This window comes from Dermacentor albipictus, chromosome 1 (genome assembly GCF_038994185.2).
Source record: "Dermacentor albipictus isolate Rhodes 1998 colony chromosome 1, USDA_Dalb.pri_finalv2, whole genome shotgun sequence".
NCBI lineage: Eukaryota > Metazoa > Arthropoda > Arachnida > Ixodida > Ixodidae > Dermacentor > Dermacentor albipictus.
In genome coordinates this window covers 217,509,708-217,527,277 of record NC_091821.1, presented here as the reverse complement: position 1 = coordinate 217,527,277, position 17,570 = coordinate 217,509,708, and positions in this window count along the sequence as shown.

Genomic DNA, 17,570 nt, shown 5'->3' with positions numbered 1-17,570 from the left:
TAAAGTAAGGGCAACACTAGACTCAAGTCAACCAAGGGAGCAGGCAGGTTTCAGGAAGGGATACTCTACAATGGATCACGTCCATGTCATCAATCAGGTAATCGAGAAATCCGCAGTGTACAATCAGCCTCTCTAGATGGCTTTCATAGATTACGAAAAGGCGTTAGATTCAGTCGAGATACCAGCAGTCATAGAGTCATTACGTAATCAAGGAGTATAAATTATAAAGTATCTGCAGAGATTCCACAGCTATCTTAATTCTCCACAAGAAAAGTAGGAAGATACCTATAACGAAAGTGGTCAGACAAGGAGACACGATCTCTTCAATGCTATTCACTGCGTGCTTGGAAGAAGTATTCAAGCTGTTAAAATTGGAAGGCTTAGGAGTAAGGACCAACGGCGAATATCTCAGCAACCTTCGATTTGCAGAAGACATTGCCCTGTTCAACAACACTGGGGTCGAGTTACAACGAATGATTGAGGACCTTAACACAGAGAGTATAAGAGTGGGGTTGAAGATTAATATGCAGAAGACAAAGATAATGATCAATATCCGGGCAAGGGAACAAGAGTTCAGGATCGCCAGTCACCCACTGGACCACAGATCTCCAGTGAATGTCCAAAGGACGTCCTACAAAGGATATTTTGATGTCCGTCGGACATCCCTAGAAGTCCCGATGATGTACTACGGATGTCCATAGGATCGTCCGACGCAAGAGAATTGCACATCCCACGAACGTCCATCGTACATCAAAATCAAATTTTCGGACGTCCGCAGGACCTTTGAAGATAATCCCATTGGAGCACCAGCGTCCTACAGATGCCCAGCAGAGATCGAAAACGCGACATTCGGACGTCCCTGGGATTGACGTTCATAGAAACGTCCCCCGAACGTCATAATGGGATATTCGGACGTCCAAGAGATGTTTAAATATGGATTATTCTTATTGCATAACCCGGAGTACATCCCAAGGACATTTTTGCGAGGATGTAGGACGCTTCTGGGACATTTTACCAATCGTCCAAAGGACGTTTGTGGGACATTTGGTTGGGGATTGAGGATATCCACAGGGCGTCCTTATTGATTACAAACTACCATAATTGGGACTTTCCTCAGAATGGGCCCTACAGTGCAGCAAGCCTGCTGCAGTTTACATACCATTAACAAAGTAAGCTGGTTTTGTGATGACTTGTAGGCAATGATGAAAAGGAACTGCATGGCTCTTGAAGATCCATCCCAGCGGTGAATTTCAATTCAAGTTTATTTTGCATCTATACATGTACAGATGACAGGAGTACAGACAAAAAGCCAAATGCATTCGGCTTGACAAGGTCTGTACCCCCTACGGGAATGGCACCGTGCACAATAAAGAGAACACAAACATAACATGATGGATAAACGAGAAAAAAAAGGTGAACATTAGTGAACATTGTATAACAGAAATGCATAAGGGTAAAAAAATGAACAATAGAATGCTGCAAGAAATTATATTACAGAAAGTGAATAGTATAAAATGATACAAATACAGCCTTGAAATTCACATTTATAAATGGTAAGTTATATGCAAGCAGAGAAAATTGGTTAAGCATTCATGGCATCAGTGTATACCAGAGCAACACAAACAATCCAGGAATCCAATAAGTCAACCAAATATTTTTGTCATGCAAAAGCTGAAGTACTAGGAGATAAGCCAGGAATGCAGCCCACCGCATCTCAAAGCACGTTAAATGAAGGCTGCAGTGCAACTAAGCATTGTGCACATGCTTCCCTGCTACGCTAAGCAAATACATTACATACAACTTGATGAAAATGCATTCATTCAAAACATATAGACATGCAACCTATACTTCTTTGTGCTAACAGGGACGAAGCTACAGAACTAAGTTCTGCAGGCTGCTGAATCATTTGACAATCTCATTAAAAATACAGCATTTATTTCAATAGAACAGTTGCAGGAAGATCACTCCTTGAACTCTAAAATGCACTAACAGTTTTTAGTAAAACCCATCAATGCAAATAAAACTCGATAATTTCATCATACAAGTTCAGCTATTAGGAGTTATTTATACCGCACCATGGTTAGTAAACGTGCACATTATTCAAACTCTTTGCAAATGCACTTTGGGTAGCAAGAAAATTTAAGAATTCGCAGTGGGGCCACTATGGAACTTATCACACGGCTTGCTGTGGGCTCACTGTCCTGGTCGCAGGCACATCAATGAAAAATTTGCTGAAATGTTTAGATATGTTAGCCACTGTAAGTTGCCAGAGCCTTTCCCTAGGCCATATTCAGTAGTTACATACACAAACACGAGGTATGCTAAATTAAGATGTCACAACTACATTAGGCAATTAACAAAATTACTCGAGGCTAGTTCAGTGATCATATATAGACAAACAGCTGCTGTATGATCATCCATTTACACTCTAAAAACAGTTGCACCCTTTGGGGTGTATATTTTCCACAGAACAATAATCGTCATCTGACTTGCCTGCATTTTCTTTCTTTAACGCTGCAAGCCCAGTACTTCCATGTCACGAACGGCATGCGCATTATCAGCATGACAGAGCATTCTCGTCAGGAAAGTAATGAGCGCAGGGTTTTCAAGAAAGGAAAGGCAAGTAAGACAGATGACGATTAATGTTCTGTCGCAAATTTACACCCCAAAGGGTGCAACTGTTCTTAGAGTGTAGAGCAAATGCACTGTGCATTCATAACAAGTTCTGGCAAAGGTAACCAGAGCAAACATCGACACTTTCGTGTGCAGTGACAAGACCATTTCAGTTGAGCTAATAATTCGCAGATGCACCTCGGCCAGTAAAAGAACTTCAAAAGCCCTATGCAAGGGTGGGGGGTACAAAGGAAGTTAGTAGGAGGGCTACTGTGGGCTGGCTCACTTCAACGGTCGCGGGCCCATAAATACAATATTTACTGGAAAGTTCAGAGGTGTCTTAGCCATGACGGAAGCTACTCCACTTTCTGCAGGCCTCCTTCAGCGGTTGCACACAGTAGAAGTACTACATATTTTATAGACACACTGGGCATTAAAAAAATTACTCAAGGATCACTTAAGCAGTTGCAAACACGAACATTATTGGAGAGTTCACAGATACAAAAGCAGTTACAAGACACTTGCTTCAACACAATACCAAACTGATGTCACAAGTACTAGAGTTACAAGACACTTGCTGCACTTGAGTGGTCGCAAACATAAATTCACGATAAGTGAATTTGTGTTTCTGTTTCTTCTGCTTCTGTTTACTTGCTTAGAGGCTTGAAGGCCTCTAAGCAAGTAAACAGAAGCTGAATGTGATCTCTCCGTGGCCACAGCCAAATATTGCTGAAACGTCACAGGTACGCTGGCGACTACACAATTAACTAAAAGCTTGCAGCATGATCGCTTCAGCATTACCCAATGGGCATTCGAACTCCTCTGGACGTCTACTGGACTACCACTTCTGGATATCTTGGTCATCCATAGGACGTCCGCAGATCGCCTAAGGGCGTACGGCGGACATCCACAGGACTAGCAGGCGCATACTAATTGGCAGTCCGAAGGGTGTCCCGTGGATGTCTAGAACGGATATACGGATGTTCCTCGGACGCAAGAATTTGTTTAGGTTTTCATTGCTAAACGTCCGTCAGACATCCGTACGACGAACTGCGGACCATTAAGGGATGTCTGCAGGATGTTCATTTTTATTTAAATGGGCTGAATAGCACAGTTAGCGTAAACATCGGCTTTGTGTAGAATCTGTGCTGCAAAGATGATGCAGTATACTGACATGCACCAATGAAAATACAACTTGCACCCATGGAACAAAGATTCCAAAGCAAGCTAAGTTTACATAAAATGGACAATCACTTTCACGGAAATTTTTATTCATTTCCATTACAAAAACTCGATTTAATACATGGAGAGCCGGTATAGTGATGCAAGTGTTACAAGTACTCAAACACAGAACTGGTCACGAGACAATTGATATACTGCAAACCTGTAACATTCAGAGAAAGAATATGTGACAGTCCTGCATTATAATAAAAGCCAACAACTTATTAGCGCAAACTAAGACAAAGTCTGCAGGTGACAGCTTTTACAGCAGTACATTAAAATTTCCAGCCCCCAAGGGCTACAAGGGTGAGATGTGATCACATAATATAAGAGTGTTTACTAAGCACCACTATCGGTAGTATATCTTTAGAAACATCAAGGTGGGCAGGGCCAGGTGTAGCACTCAGGGTACTTCAAAAGCATGGTACACTTCTTTCACTATAGTACGATTATTCTTCACCTTGACATCAGGGAGCATGAGAAAAAAGCTCAGAATGCCACATGGTATACGAGACAGCAACAGAGCGCAGGCATTCACTGTTTCATTAGCGTGAATGAGTCTTGAGGTGAGGCTCCTATCCCCGAAAAAAAAGTTGGCGATCAGTACGCTATCGCGTTTCACTACATTCAGTAATGAGTATACAAGGAACATAAAGGTACTAGCAATCCTCACACCTAAAATATCACACAGCTGAGACATAAATTATCTGGACTGCGCCTTTTTTTTTTCATATTCTAGCAATACCTTGGAAACGGCAAATGATCCCTCCTTGGTTTACACATGCATATGAACAAAACTATGCAAACAGTAGCTGAAATGTGACAAACTTGCAATGCACTACAAATAAAATACTGTTTCTTCTCGAAAAAGTAAGTCACAGTAAAACAAAATGCAAATAAGAACTGAAACAGTGATTCCCGCTATGTACTAGATAAAAACTCTGGGCTGACAGCAAGAAAACAAATACAACGCTACGCATAAAAGTAAAACGACTAGAAGAGAGCAGACTTTTTGCCGCCAGCAAAGACCAGCATAAATGATAAATACTTCACAGTGAAATAACTATCAAGGAAATTATTGTTTGTAACAAATAAACATAAATCTGGAAGTGACACAGAATGGTTAAATGTGAAATATGTGTAGCATTGACTTGCTACATGCTAGTAGCCCTGCCACCTCTTCCTGAGGAAAAGAAGTAAATAGCAATGAACGGAACGGTTGATATATACTGAAACTGGAGTCCTCATGCAGTACTGCTCAATATAGTGCAGCCTTTCCGACTCACGGCCACATCGTAACACAAAAGAGGCATAATAAAATGTAATCAAACTGTTTCGTAGCCTCACCTTGCAACACACTAGAACTTAGCCATCACTTGAATTGAGATAGTAGTAAGCTTACACTTTAGCATGGTTCCTACGATACCACGTAACATGACAATGGACAACAGGAAGTACACACAAGTGGTACTGTGCATTTATGCATGTTGTGCTGTATGCAAAAGTGTGAACATTTACCAGCTAGTTCAGCTTTCTTTAGTGGTAACACAAACTGCAACGGAAGTAGCCGCATAAGACTGACAAAAATACTGCAATGGAATCGATTACAAAATAATAGAAATATAGTGAGAGGACTACAAGAAAGGAGACATGTCAACAGCAAATCTATTAAGATCGATACACACAAAAAAGGCCGTTCAGAAGCATGCAGCCATGACTTGCGAGAAAGAAAGACTGCAGTGGACTGGCTGCCCTTCACTTATTGAAGTACTCAGTGAAGGCAAAATGCCCACTGATGCCTTGATGCCTTCTATTTCACACCCTTTTGTCACTCAGAATCTGAAAAGTGACATAAATATCAGCATTGTAAATCAGTCATTCAATGGAGAAGAAAACTGTGAAAACAATGAATTTAAGCACAAAATTGTGCACAAATAATGTTACAATATCAAATGATCAACTGCAGTCTATGAAGGCACTACTCCAGCCAATACACCAGAAAAGGAATTTTAAAGTCACAAGTATTCTAGCCCGCAGCAGTGGTTCAGTGGTATTGGCGCTCGGCTGCTCGGTCGAAGAACACTCCTGCCCGGTGCACGCAGAATGGAGAAGTTGAAGGGATTTTTTCGTCTCCCATGCCGCTTTCTCTTCAGCAAATCTCTTGCGAGCTTTCTGCATACTTTACGCGCACTACACTGTATTAATAGTGGGTAGCAGCTCCCAGCAACATATGCGACCGCAAGCAATCGCGTACAGCAGCACCTCCTTGCATATATGCGACTAAAAGAAAGGCGCTCACGCGAACTACTGCGCATATGTGGCCTGTAGACCACACCGACAACACATGGTACAGTATAAAGTCCAGGCACGCTTCATCTTACCTTTACTGCGGGGCCAACCCGGCCAGGAGCTCAGGAGAAAGAAACAACAGTCTTGATCACCTTGCGCAGCCGTAGTGACAACTGAAAATGGCGCCTCCGCACTCACAATAAACGCGCGAAACGCTCGCCTTCGCGCCTTTTTCGCAGGCCAAGTTTCATCCTAGAGGCCAGCACTCGCATGGTGCTCGCTTCTCTCCCGGCGGAATGATTTCACCTCCCACAGGTGTACGTTTTCGCTGCTTCCCGTCAAGGTCGCGCCCGCGCTTAGCGTCTCTTGTTTCCGACGGCGCCTCTTCGAATGACTGGAAATTATTGTGTTGTTAACTGTCACAACATCAATGTAAACACGAAAGGGTTAATGCCACCAGTGAAATTCTGCCGATGCACACTTCCAAAAATATTGCCGGAAAGAACCCGCGCGATAAAAAGAAATGGCCTCCCGCAAAAAAAAAAAAAAAAATGCTGGGTATGCGAAGCTTCAGAAAAGATTGCATTGGTAGTATTGGGTATGCTTGCGGCGCGTTTTCTGCATCTCTAGAGAAGATCGAAATATTTATGAAGTTTCCAAATGTGTGGCTGCTGTTAATTATTATTATTTGAAAAGCGTCGTGAATGGACGTCAACTATACAATGGCGCAGTTGATCTCTGGTCACATCGATGCCTGGCGAGCGTGATGGCTCGCAAAGGATATGCGTGATAACGCGTGAGCACTGTAAGCACAGAAATCATTCTGTGGCTCTGCAAGTAGTAATAATGAGGCGGTCACATGTGCATGCACGTACCTTTTACGATCACGCTGTTCGTTATAATTAGAACCAGTCCACTAACCTGCCTCCGTGGGTACCTGTATGCTCTCCACCAGAAGAAGGAAATCCCATGGGCGGGTAGAATTAGATCGAATGTGGTTTATTTTATGCCGCATGTTTGAAGACTGATTGATATTTCGCCGACAAACGTTGATGCCTCTATTGAACAAAGTTAGCTGTGGCTATAGCTTGAACGAACTCGAGGTCGGTTCTACGTTGGTATTTGCAAGCGCAGAAATGCTCAGCAAGAGAGCAGTTCGTCACTCAAATACGAACAAAGTCATGCTCAGGATATTGGCGAAATGTCCAGCACGAATGACCTAAGGATGTCCGCAGGAGGATAAGAAGTGGATGTTAACGTTAGCCCGATAATGATATCCACTGGATGTCCCCAGGACGACTGCTGTAGGACTTGGATGTCGGGATCTTATCCGGACGTCCGAGGGAGTTTCAATGCCCATTGGGTATATGAGTTCACTCATATGAAACGCTAATAGAGGATTTGTGTGGGCTTGCTTCAGGGGCCACACAAAAACACAATTTCTTCCTAAAAATTCACGGGTGTCAGACAGCCTCAATGGAAGTTACCAGAGGCAGAGCGTGGCTGTTCTTCCATGGCAGCAGATACAAATACTTGTGAAAAGATTGCAGGTATCTTGGCGACTAGACATTTTACTAAGGCTCACTGCAGGCTGGCTCAGCGGTCGAAGACAACTACATTGCAGTTCACGTGTACTAAGAAATTTAGTGGGGCATTTCTGTGGGCTTGCTTGAACAGTCCCAGAGACAAAAAGTAATCCAGAGTTCACAGGTATATCAGCGCATAAGGAAGTCGCCACACGCTGGGTAAAGTCTTTCGTCCATAGTTTCAGATGCAGAACAGAAGAGATCCGGGGTACGCTACACAATTTACTAGTAATCCTGAAGGATCGGTTCCAGTGGTCGCAAACAAGAAAATACATTGCTGAGACCAGAGGTACTAAGAAGGTTAGCAGATTTCCGTGAGCTTGTTCCAGTGCTGGTCATCAACGAAGAATGATATCGACTCAAAGTGACACCAGGCTCATGGCAGGCTGTAGTATGCACAGCACACAGCATGGCTGTAAAGTATGCAATAAAAACGTGTTAGAAATGTTTACGAAAATTGCTATTTAACAACCTGCACATTTAACAGCAATCTGCAGGTTCTGACAGCAACTTTGCTTCTTTGTGGCTTCATACAAACTCGTTGAGCGAACAGTTATTAGAAAAGTAATGATTTCATCTCTGTACAAAGATAAAAGGAATTCTCCTAGTCACTACGTCAGCATAGCATAGTTTCGTCCGAAAAGCGAAGCAGCGATTGGAACAGCAAATTACCAAACGGCTATATTTAAGCAGCTGTACGTGTTATCGCCACTTTAAGTTACAGTAAACCTTCGCTTCCTTGTTAAATTAAGAAACAGTGTCGTGCCCAAAGCCAAGCATGAACACATCTCCCTGACGGTAAACACGCTGTATGAACGCTGGTGTGAAGAGGGGGCGGTAGCAACACGCGATCGCTTCCTGCTGCTTAATTCCAGCCGCAATGCCTTTCCAGAGCCAAATTTACGCGAACTTCGACACTAAGTTGCGCGGGAACAGCGCCCACGAAGCCACTACCCATCGCGGCGCACGTCCGCGTCAGCGGAATTTCATCAGGAGTGTCCGTACAATTCCTATCGCAATAATAATACAAAAATTAGGCGATTGTCGACTATATAACTCCAGTAAATATACAATGACAACATGGGGATGCAACAGGCTCGTAATCTTGTCCAGCGCGTCGCGCACACATGTCAGCACAAACGCTGGCCCAAATGATAGCAAATGCGAGAAAACTGAAGCAGCACGCTTGGTCAACCGCCCTGTGTGCGAGGTGCTGCCATTGAAATACAAATGCCTACAATATAGTTCCGCTAATTGGAACTTCCACGATTGTATTGGTCTTGCAAACGCGATTATGCGAATAAAACTCCAACGATAGACAAAACTTAGGCGACACGGTAAATCACCTGACAGAGTGAGTGAACAAACTCTTATTGTGTCCAGCAAAACGCGATAAAGCGCGCACCCGACAGAAATTTAATTAACAGTCAAATTAAATTATGGGGTTTTTACGTGCCAAAACCACTTTCTGATTATGAGGCACGCCGTATAGTGGAGGACTCCGGAAATTTCGACCACCTGAGGTTCTTAACATGCACCTAAATCTAAGTACACGGGTGTTTTCGCATATCGCCCTCATCAAAATGCGGGCGCCGCGGCCGGGACTCCATTACTAAAAATAGGACAACGTGCGAATTCGGAGCGATAGCCTAATAGGCGTAAACGATTCGATCGTTACAGACATCTGAGACGTAAGCTTGACCTCACCAGCATACTAGCATGCACCTGAGAACGTGTAAAAGATGTCGCCCAAAATTTCGCTATTTCCAGAAACGAACGTGTAGGGCATTGTATGACAGAAACGCGTGGGAAAATTCAGCAGCGCGGCAGGCCAACCATCACGTGCAACAAGTGCTGGGATCGCGGTAAAAATGCCCACAAATGTGTAGTTATTTCAACCGCATGCTATTTTACGATCGCTCTCGCAGTCGCAGTTACGCAAAGAAAACTCAAACGGCAGACGAAGCTCAATTGGCGACACGGTTAATCAGTGAGGGCGGTAGCGTGACGCAAATTTAGCAGTCAACGAAGATCGACAAACGTTCCCCATTATTAATACGAAACAATACGACCACGTGCGAACGAGCTATAGTATAAGTAGCGTAAATGTGTCAATCGTTACAGGAAGCTGAGGCCTAAGCTTGATCTTATTACCCTCATAATAGCATGCATCCGACCACATGCAAATAGGCAGCAGCCTAACAAGTTGTCCCAAAGTTTCGTTATTTCGAAAAATGTGCATGTCACTGTTTGGCACAGATATGTATGCTGTACGTAATGGTGAAGTGGCCGGCCGCACTGCTGAACTTTACCACGCTTGTCTTTACGGTTGGTATACCAGCCGTAAAGACAAGCGTGGTAAAGTTCAGCAGTGCGGCCGGCCCAATTAGCCATCACGGGCAGCAAGTGCTCCGATCGTGATACAGATGCCTACATCTGTATTCCACGTCCCAAGTTCACGTACAAACGTGCACGGTTATTCCTTCTTCTGAGGTCAGCGACAAGCTGTCCCATCATACTTCAAAACCACGATTTCCACTTAATGTGTAGGATCCCACCCCTCTTTATAACGCCCTGCGTGACATTAAGAGTGTTGAAATAAGTAAATTCAGTTGATCCATCATTACGCAGTTATTACGATTGCTATCGCGATCGTTAAGCAAACAAAACAGCAATGGCAGACGAAGCTTAAGCAACACGGTTACTCACTACGAGCGTGTGATGGAGTCAACCCTCACTAACTCTTATAATAAAGAAATTGCGACCATGTGCGAACGAGCTCATCAGCGCGCACGTTTCGTCGTTACAGAGCTGAGACGTGAAGTTGACCGTAACACCATACTAGCATGCATCAGTTCACGTGTAAATAAGCAGAAACCTAACAAGTCGCCCAGACGTTTCGTTATCGCGACAACGTGCACGACACTGTTAGCCAAAAAACAATACCAGCCGTAAATACACGAGCTGTTAAATTCAGCAGCGCGACCGGCCATCACGGGCTGCAAATTCTGAAATCGCGATACAAACGACAACAAAGTTCTATTATCCCGAACGAACGCAGTTTTACTATTACTTTGGAAATCCCTGTTACGCAAACAAAACGCCAACAGCACACGTACCGAAGTTTAAGCGACACGGTTATCACTGCGAGCACGCGAAGGAATCAGTCAAGTAAGAAAACGTTTCACTGTTACGTACTAAAAAATACGACCTCTTGCGAACAAGCCATTAAGTCTAACAGTCTAACAAGTCGCCCTAAAGTTTAGTTATTCCAAGAAAAGTGCATGCACTGTTAGTAAGAATATAGCAGCCCTAAAGACAGGTGTATTAAAATTCAGCAGCGCTGCCGGCCATAACGTGCAGAAATGTGCCCCGACCGCGATACAAATGCGTACAAAATTTCAGCTATTTCAAGCTTACGCAGTTGTACGATTGATTGCTATCGCAATCACGGTTACACAAAGAAAACGCAAACGAAGCTGAAGCAAGGCTATTCTGGACAGTGTGTGTCGGGAAGCTATTATAATTAATATTCATTCTCTTATTATTCGCCACTGCATGTTCAGTAAAAACAACGATAACTTTCGTGGGCTCATCCTGTGTGCTACAGGGGAGTTAACGGTTCTAAAGTTTCGAATTCAGAATTTTTTTTAGCGGATATCAGCGCTGCGCAGAAATATAGGACAGAGTAAGCTCAGAAGTTTGCAGAAAAGTAGTACGATGCGATCAAACGCAACACAACGCATGGTCAATCGCCGATTGATGTTACCGTCGCTGCAAAAGATGGGGATGTACTACAATGCCCGTCCTTCGATTATGCGCAGACACGACACTTGCGGGGCTGCTAGTAGAAATACATTGATTTCATGAACTGTCACTTACCTCTTGATAGGCGTAAGACGTACAGGCGCCGCAGAAATGGAGCTCCAAAGCGCATGACAAGAACGTTCACCTGGAGCTGACCAACGCTCACCCTGGAACTCATGAGCATACGGCACAACGATACAACCACCACGTTCAAAGAGAGCGCGCGAACTGAGCGTGTGAGAGCGCGGAGCACACCAACCCAGCAACCTTTGCAAGCCTTCAGGCATTCCGAGCTTGCAAAGAAGGGTGAATAGATCCAATAAGACCACGTAGTTAAGTCATGTGACCGACTACGCGCAAATCAGCGCAAAGCGTGCGTGTGCATGCAACAGACAGTGGTGATTCGACTGGGTGAAGACAGTCACTGCTCTGTACAACGGCAGGGGTTGCAGGCGTTGCAGAGCTTGCCGTACTCCTCTTTCTCGACATGTTCGGAGAGAGTGGGAGCATAGGACACGATTGATTCGGTTACGCGGGTTACGCTTTGCGGTACGTGGTAATGCGCAGCTGTTCCGGCGTTCTACCTGCCGCTTTGTGATGTTTCCTCCCGATATGCTTGTGCAGTTTCAGTCGTTCATTTCAACTTCTCCATTTATCGTCTGCATTGGAAGTTTGATTATGAGTGCAGCAACTTCATATTGCTGGCTGACATGTCTTTTCGGAAGAGCGTGCGCTGAAGGCAGCCGTGGTAGAGATTTATATGCCTCGATATGATCACATAGTACGTGTTGGACTGTGTGTTGATCCCACATAAGGCCGGTACGGGACATCCCGTTGAACACATCCTTCGGACATCCATAGGATTAAAGTTTTGGGATTTTGTTTAGATCCCAGAAGTTTAATCGTGTGGATGTCTGAAGGATGTCTTAAATAGGACATCCCGAAATTAATGTCCACATGTTATCCACTGGACATCCTGACCGGGACTTGGACGTTCGGATCTTATCGGGATGTCCAGAGGATATTCGTGGTCCAATGGGCAGCCTCTAGAGTCTGTGAAGGAGTACGTTTACCGAGGTCAATTACTCACAGGAAACCCTAATCATGAGAAGGAAATTTACAGAAGAATAAAAATGGGTTGGAGCGCATTCGGCAGACATTGCCAGATCCTGACTGGAAGCTTATCATTATCATTATAAAGAAAGGTGTACAATCAATGCATTCTACCGGTGCTGACATATGGGGCAGAAACGTGGAGACTGACAAAAGAAGCTCGAAAACAAGTTAAGGACCGCGCGAAAAGCGATGGATCGAACGAAGAATGTTAGACGGGAAGAGAGCGTTGTGGATCAGAGAGAAAACAGGGATAACCGCGATATTCTAATTGACATTAGGAGAAAGAAATGGAGCTGGGCAGGTCATGTAATGCGTAAGTTAGAAAACCGGTGGACCATTAGGGTTAGAGAATGGGTGCCAAGAGAAAGGAAGCGCAGTCAAGGACGGCAGAAGACTAGGTGGTATGATGAAATGAAGAAATTCGCTGGCGCTCGCTGGAATCGGTTGGCGCAGGACAAGGGTAATTGGAGATCGCAGGGAGAGGCCTTCGTCCTGCAGTGGACATAAAATCGCAGAACACCTATATGATGATGGTGATGATGATTAAGAGCTTTATGAAGTGACTGGGGTTATGGATACGAGGAGGGGGGGGGGCGCATAAAAGGCATCAAAAATGAAGTTCGCGGCAATATATCGCGTGCATTTGCGGGCTTTTTTCATGCTTGGAAAAAAATATTTATGTAACACCTATTGAGCAACAGAAAGCTGCAGGTATCGGGAGTTTTTCCTGTCGCTGTACAATTTTCTCGTCGACAATCTTCATCTAATTATAATATTTGATAATTTGATTGATTAATTAAAGAGACGAATGATCTAATTATATAGGCGGAATGGAAGAACAAGCGACAGCAAACAACAATACCGTTTTGTACAGCTACGTGGCATTCGCATATTGTTAAACTCTGGCAAAAATTAACTGTGACACCCATAGATCTTCAATAATTTCTGTATTTGATAATCCAACAACTTCATGCTGTAGCACACCATCGTTGGGCGCGGCAGACTAAAAATACTTTATAATCCCTTAGGTTAAATATAGCAAGCTGTACATGTGTGTTTTAAGATGTGGTTATGCGGTTCCAATAAATTGCACATGATGCAAGACGCGCAAAGTGAAATTTGTTTAGGCGGCACAGCATATGTATGGCGCACCCCGTTCGTCGTCTGCTACAACTCTTCGTGGCGATGCACGAAAGTAGAGTAATCCACAGTACAATCTAGTGAAAAACAATCCTCACAGCCCAGACAGGGCATACGTAATAAAGAAAAGCATTACTTGCGTGGCCAGTGCGTTCAAAAGAGAATTGGGCCTCGATTAGCTGTTGTTTTGTTCGATTTTCCAGCATCCAGCCAAATGCGTCCACTTTCGAAAGTGTGCGTGTTTGTGTGGAAGGGGGGCGGGAGGGGGGCAAATGTCATACTTTGCCCCCTGCACTTCTCACAGTCGGGGAGCAAGTCCCCCCCTGCCCCTCGGGAAATACGCCTATCGGCATAGGACCTAGTATTTTTAATAAATCTAGTGGTTCTTGGGAAACAGAGCCCATTCTACCGAACTCTGTAATCTGAAATTCCAACAAAATGGTTTCCACAGTTTCTAATGTACCACAGTTCTCGCAATACGGGTTGGTGGCCAGTCATTCACTTTTTCCGATTCATACGGATGTATTCGCCAAATAATATGACGCGACCATTCTTATTTTACTTGATGCTGCCTTTGCATATACGTGTGTTTGGTTGTTAGCTTCTGCTCGCTTGGCTGACCCAACCTCCGATCTCCGATCTGGGGTGCGATCGGAGATGGTTGTTCGGTGCGTTCGTTCGGTTACCGGCGCGCGCGATCGGCCTACTCCGCGCCGACGTCCCCAGCCGCGGGGCGCGTCCACGTTTTTGGTGACGTCAAAATGACGCACGCTCCTGTCAATCATCGTGCAACCGATCACGTCGTCTGCTAGGCGTCGAACCCGACGGGAGTTGGGAAGCGAGCTTTTTACGAGACCGGCTTCACATGGCGCCCCTGGTGGATTGGATCCAATCCGGCGACTGCGACTGTGGAATGGCACGTTTGGATCCAATCCATACAGTTTAATTCGAGAAAATGGCGCTTGCGTTGGGTACTTCGGTTGTTGCGCTGGCGTTGCTCGACGAGGAAGAAGAGCGAGTGGAGCTGCGAAGCGTGTTTGAAGAAATGGCAGAAAGCGAATTCCGGTGTCGCTTTCGTTTCTCGAAACAAATAGTGCGTTGGTTGTACAGCGAAATCGACCCCATCATCGGGTGCCAGCGAGCCACTGGAATATTGTTGCTGCCTCTCGAAAAGTGCGCCACTGTTCCTGTCGTTTCTTTTTCCTTCTTTTGGATGGATGGATGGATGATTGAGGCTCAACCCTTTGAATCGGGCGGTGGCGGCGCGCGCCACCTAGCCTTTAATGGTTCTATATGCATGCATACATATATGTATTTACTAGAAAGGGGCTGACAGATGGAATAGCACACTGTGGTATAAAGTTTGTAAACAGGGATGAAGTGCCTCAGACAGGCTGGCCAACGTTTCGATAGGAGGACCTACAGTGTGCTATTCCTATCGAAACGTTGGCCAGCCTGTCTGAGGCACTTCATCCCTGTTTACAAACTTTATACCACATGTATTTACTCCTTCACTTTTCGCATTTCTTCACATTTTCTCGCTGTGCGCGACACCATCTAGGGACGACGCAGAGAAACTAATAGTTATAAATTGTAGTAGTCATAACTATTACTATTTGAAAACGTGTTTAACCTTGAGAAAAAAAATCATTTTTAGATAAAGGTTTCATTCATTGGAAGACGAGAAACATTTCGCTTTGTAGTACACTGTCTGGAAGCAGACGACACACGAGGGAAGTAAACTTCAGGGGAGTTTATCGCTTGCCGATTGGCTGCTCTCTCCGCTCCGTTCTGGCACATGTTGCATACTGCAACTTTGTGACGTTGCAGCAACTGAACAGGACGCTATTGAACAAAGATCTCCAATCGCGCACCAAATCGCTCGGTTCTGGAAATATGTATAGGCGGTAACAACTTTATTGAGACTATGCTCAGTTATGATTAAAGCCCCTCAATCTCCCAAAGTAGCGCCATTCACTTCTCTCCTCCTCCGCTCGGCGCGGCCTCGACGGTGGCGCCGCCGGCAGTGGGCCTGCCGTAGCAGACGACGGCTAACACGCTACGGGAGGAAATCCGCGGAAAAGTTCGTTCGAGTCCTGCGGAGCAGTTTTTTCAATCTAGATCTTGCTTTGTCAGTCGGTAACTGGCCTTAAGAATGTCGTGTCGGATTTGCGGAAGAAATAGAGAAAAGCACCATTATTCAAGGCGTATTTAAGGCGTAAAGCGCGCGCACGTTGAAAGTTCGTGTTGCTGAAACACGACACAAGTACGCGGTGTGCTCAGACACGCGAGTAATTACCAGAGTTTCAGGTTTTGACAGCACGAAACTATGTGCACGTGGTTTCGTAGGTTAATTTACGTACCTGCAGGATGCTTTTGTTCGGCCGGCGCGTGAGAGATTCCGACTGTCTGCGGTCAGCAATGCCTGGCAGCAGGGCCGTTTCTGTTCCGCGCCTTTTACAGATGTACTGTACGTAGCTCATGCACAGGTTGTGGTGGCCATGAGCAACGTTTTCACACATAGGCGGTATAGATAATTTTAACAACTTACCAGCATATGAAATCGTTATTTATTTATTACAGTGCAAATGGTTAGAATTTGATAGAAAAGAAAGAAGGAACTTGATGGGACAACTGGAAAGAGGTTCAGAAAATAATTATCCCCCTCCCTCATTGGCACCAGCAACACTTTTGTTGAAGTGCTAATTTTATCTCTGTATACTACGTGCGTCTGTATTCTTTTGCGTTGTAATTTTTCACAAGGAAGCAGTGTTGCGTTAACTGGAACAGTCAAGGCACACAAGACAGAAGAAAAGTTGATTCTTGGGTTTTACATCCCAACACCACGATCTCATAAGGCACGCCATAATGGGGGCTCTGGATTAATTTTTTTTGCAGCTGGGGTTCTTTAACGCACCCCCAATGCACTGGACACGGGCCCGTTTTGACACGGGCGTCAAAAGAAGAGGTTGGAGGAGCCGTGTCACTTCACAAAGCCGCGCGTTCTTTGCCACTTGCTCGAAGTCAGCCCGCCCGATCTTGTGAATCCACACTTTTCTTCGTTTTGCGTTGCGCCCGGCGGATGGTAAAACAAAAAGCTTTTTGCCGTCACTGGGTCTGTTGTGGCAACCGTAGGCGCAGCAGCACGGCATCGCAATTAAGCACTCGGCCCTAACACATTGTATAAAACTACCGCGCTCCTTCAAACCGCCTGCCGTACTTCGTCGCGGAGGCCCAAGAATGGGGGTCGCAGGCCCAAGATTGGGGGTCGCAGCGCGCTGGAAAGAAAAGATATACAAAAGCGCGGCGCCTGCTCTGCGCCGGAAAGAAAAAAATATACAAAAGCGCGGGGCCCGCTTTCACGTGACACAGATTGGCCAATGGGGGAGCGGAGGAGGCTGGGGCGACAGGAGGAGTGGAGGAGGAAGCGCCTGGGTGAGCGGGGTGGCGGAAAGATCTAAGAATGGCGCTACTTTTGGAAAATTGAGGGGCTTTAGTTATGATCTGGCAGGCCCGAGTCCTAGAATGGCCCCTCACGAGCAGCAACCCTTTCGGCCCAGGCAACGAGGGCTTTTTGTAGTTTTTCATCCGTCGTTCTGAGCAGCTCCTCCCACGTCTGTTGTGAGGGAGTTGGCAGGAGCGACCTGGGATAAAATTCGTCGCTTGTCGCCCGGAAGTGCTATGAGCGACAAGCCAAGAGCGCGAAGCCGGAACTGGATGTACATCATGTCTGTAGTGTACTAGAAGACATTATTCTAGTACACTGTAATCATGTCGATCAAAATGGTCGTTCGCGTG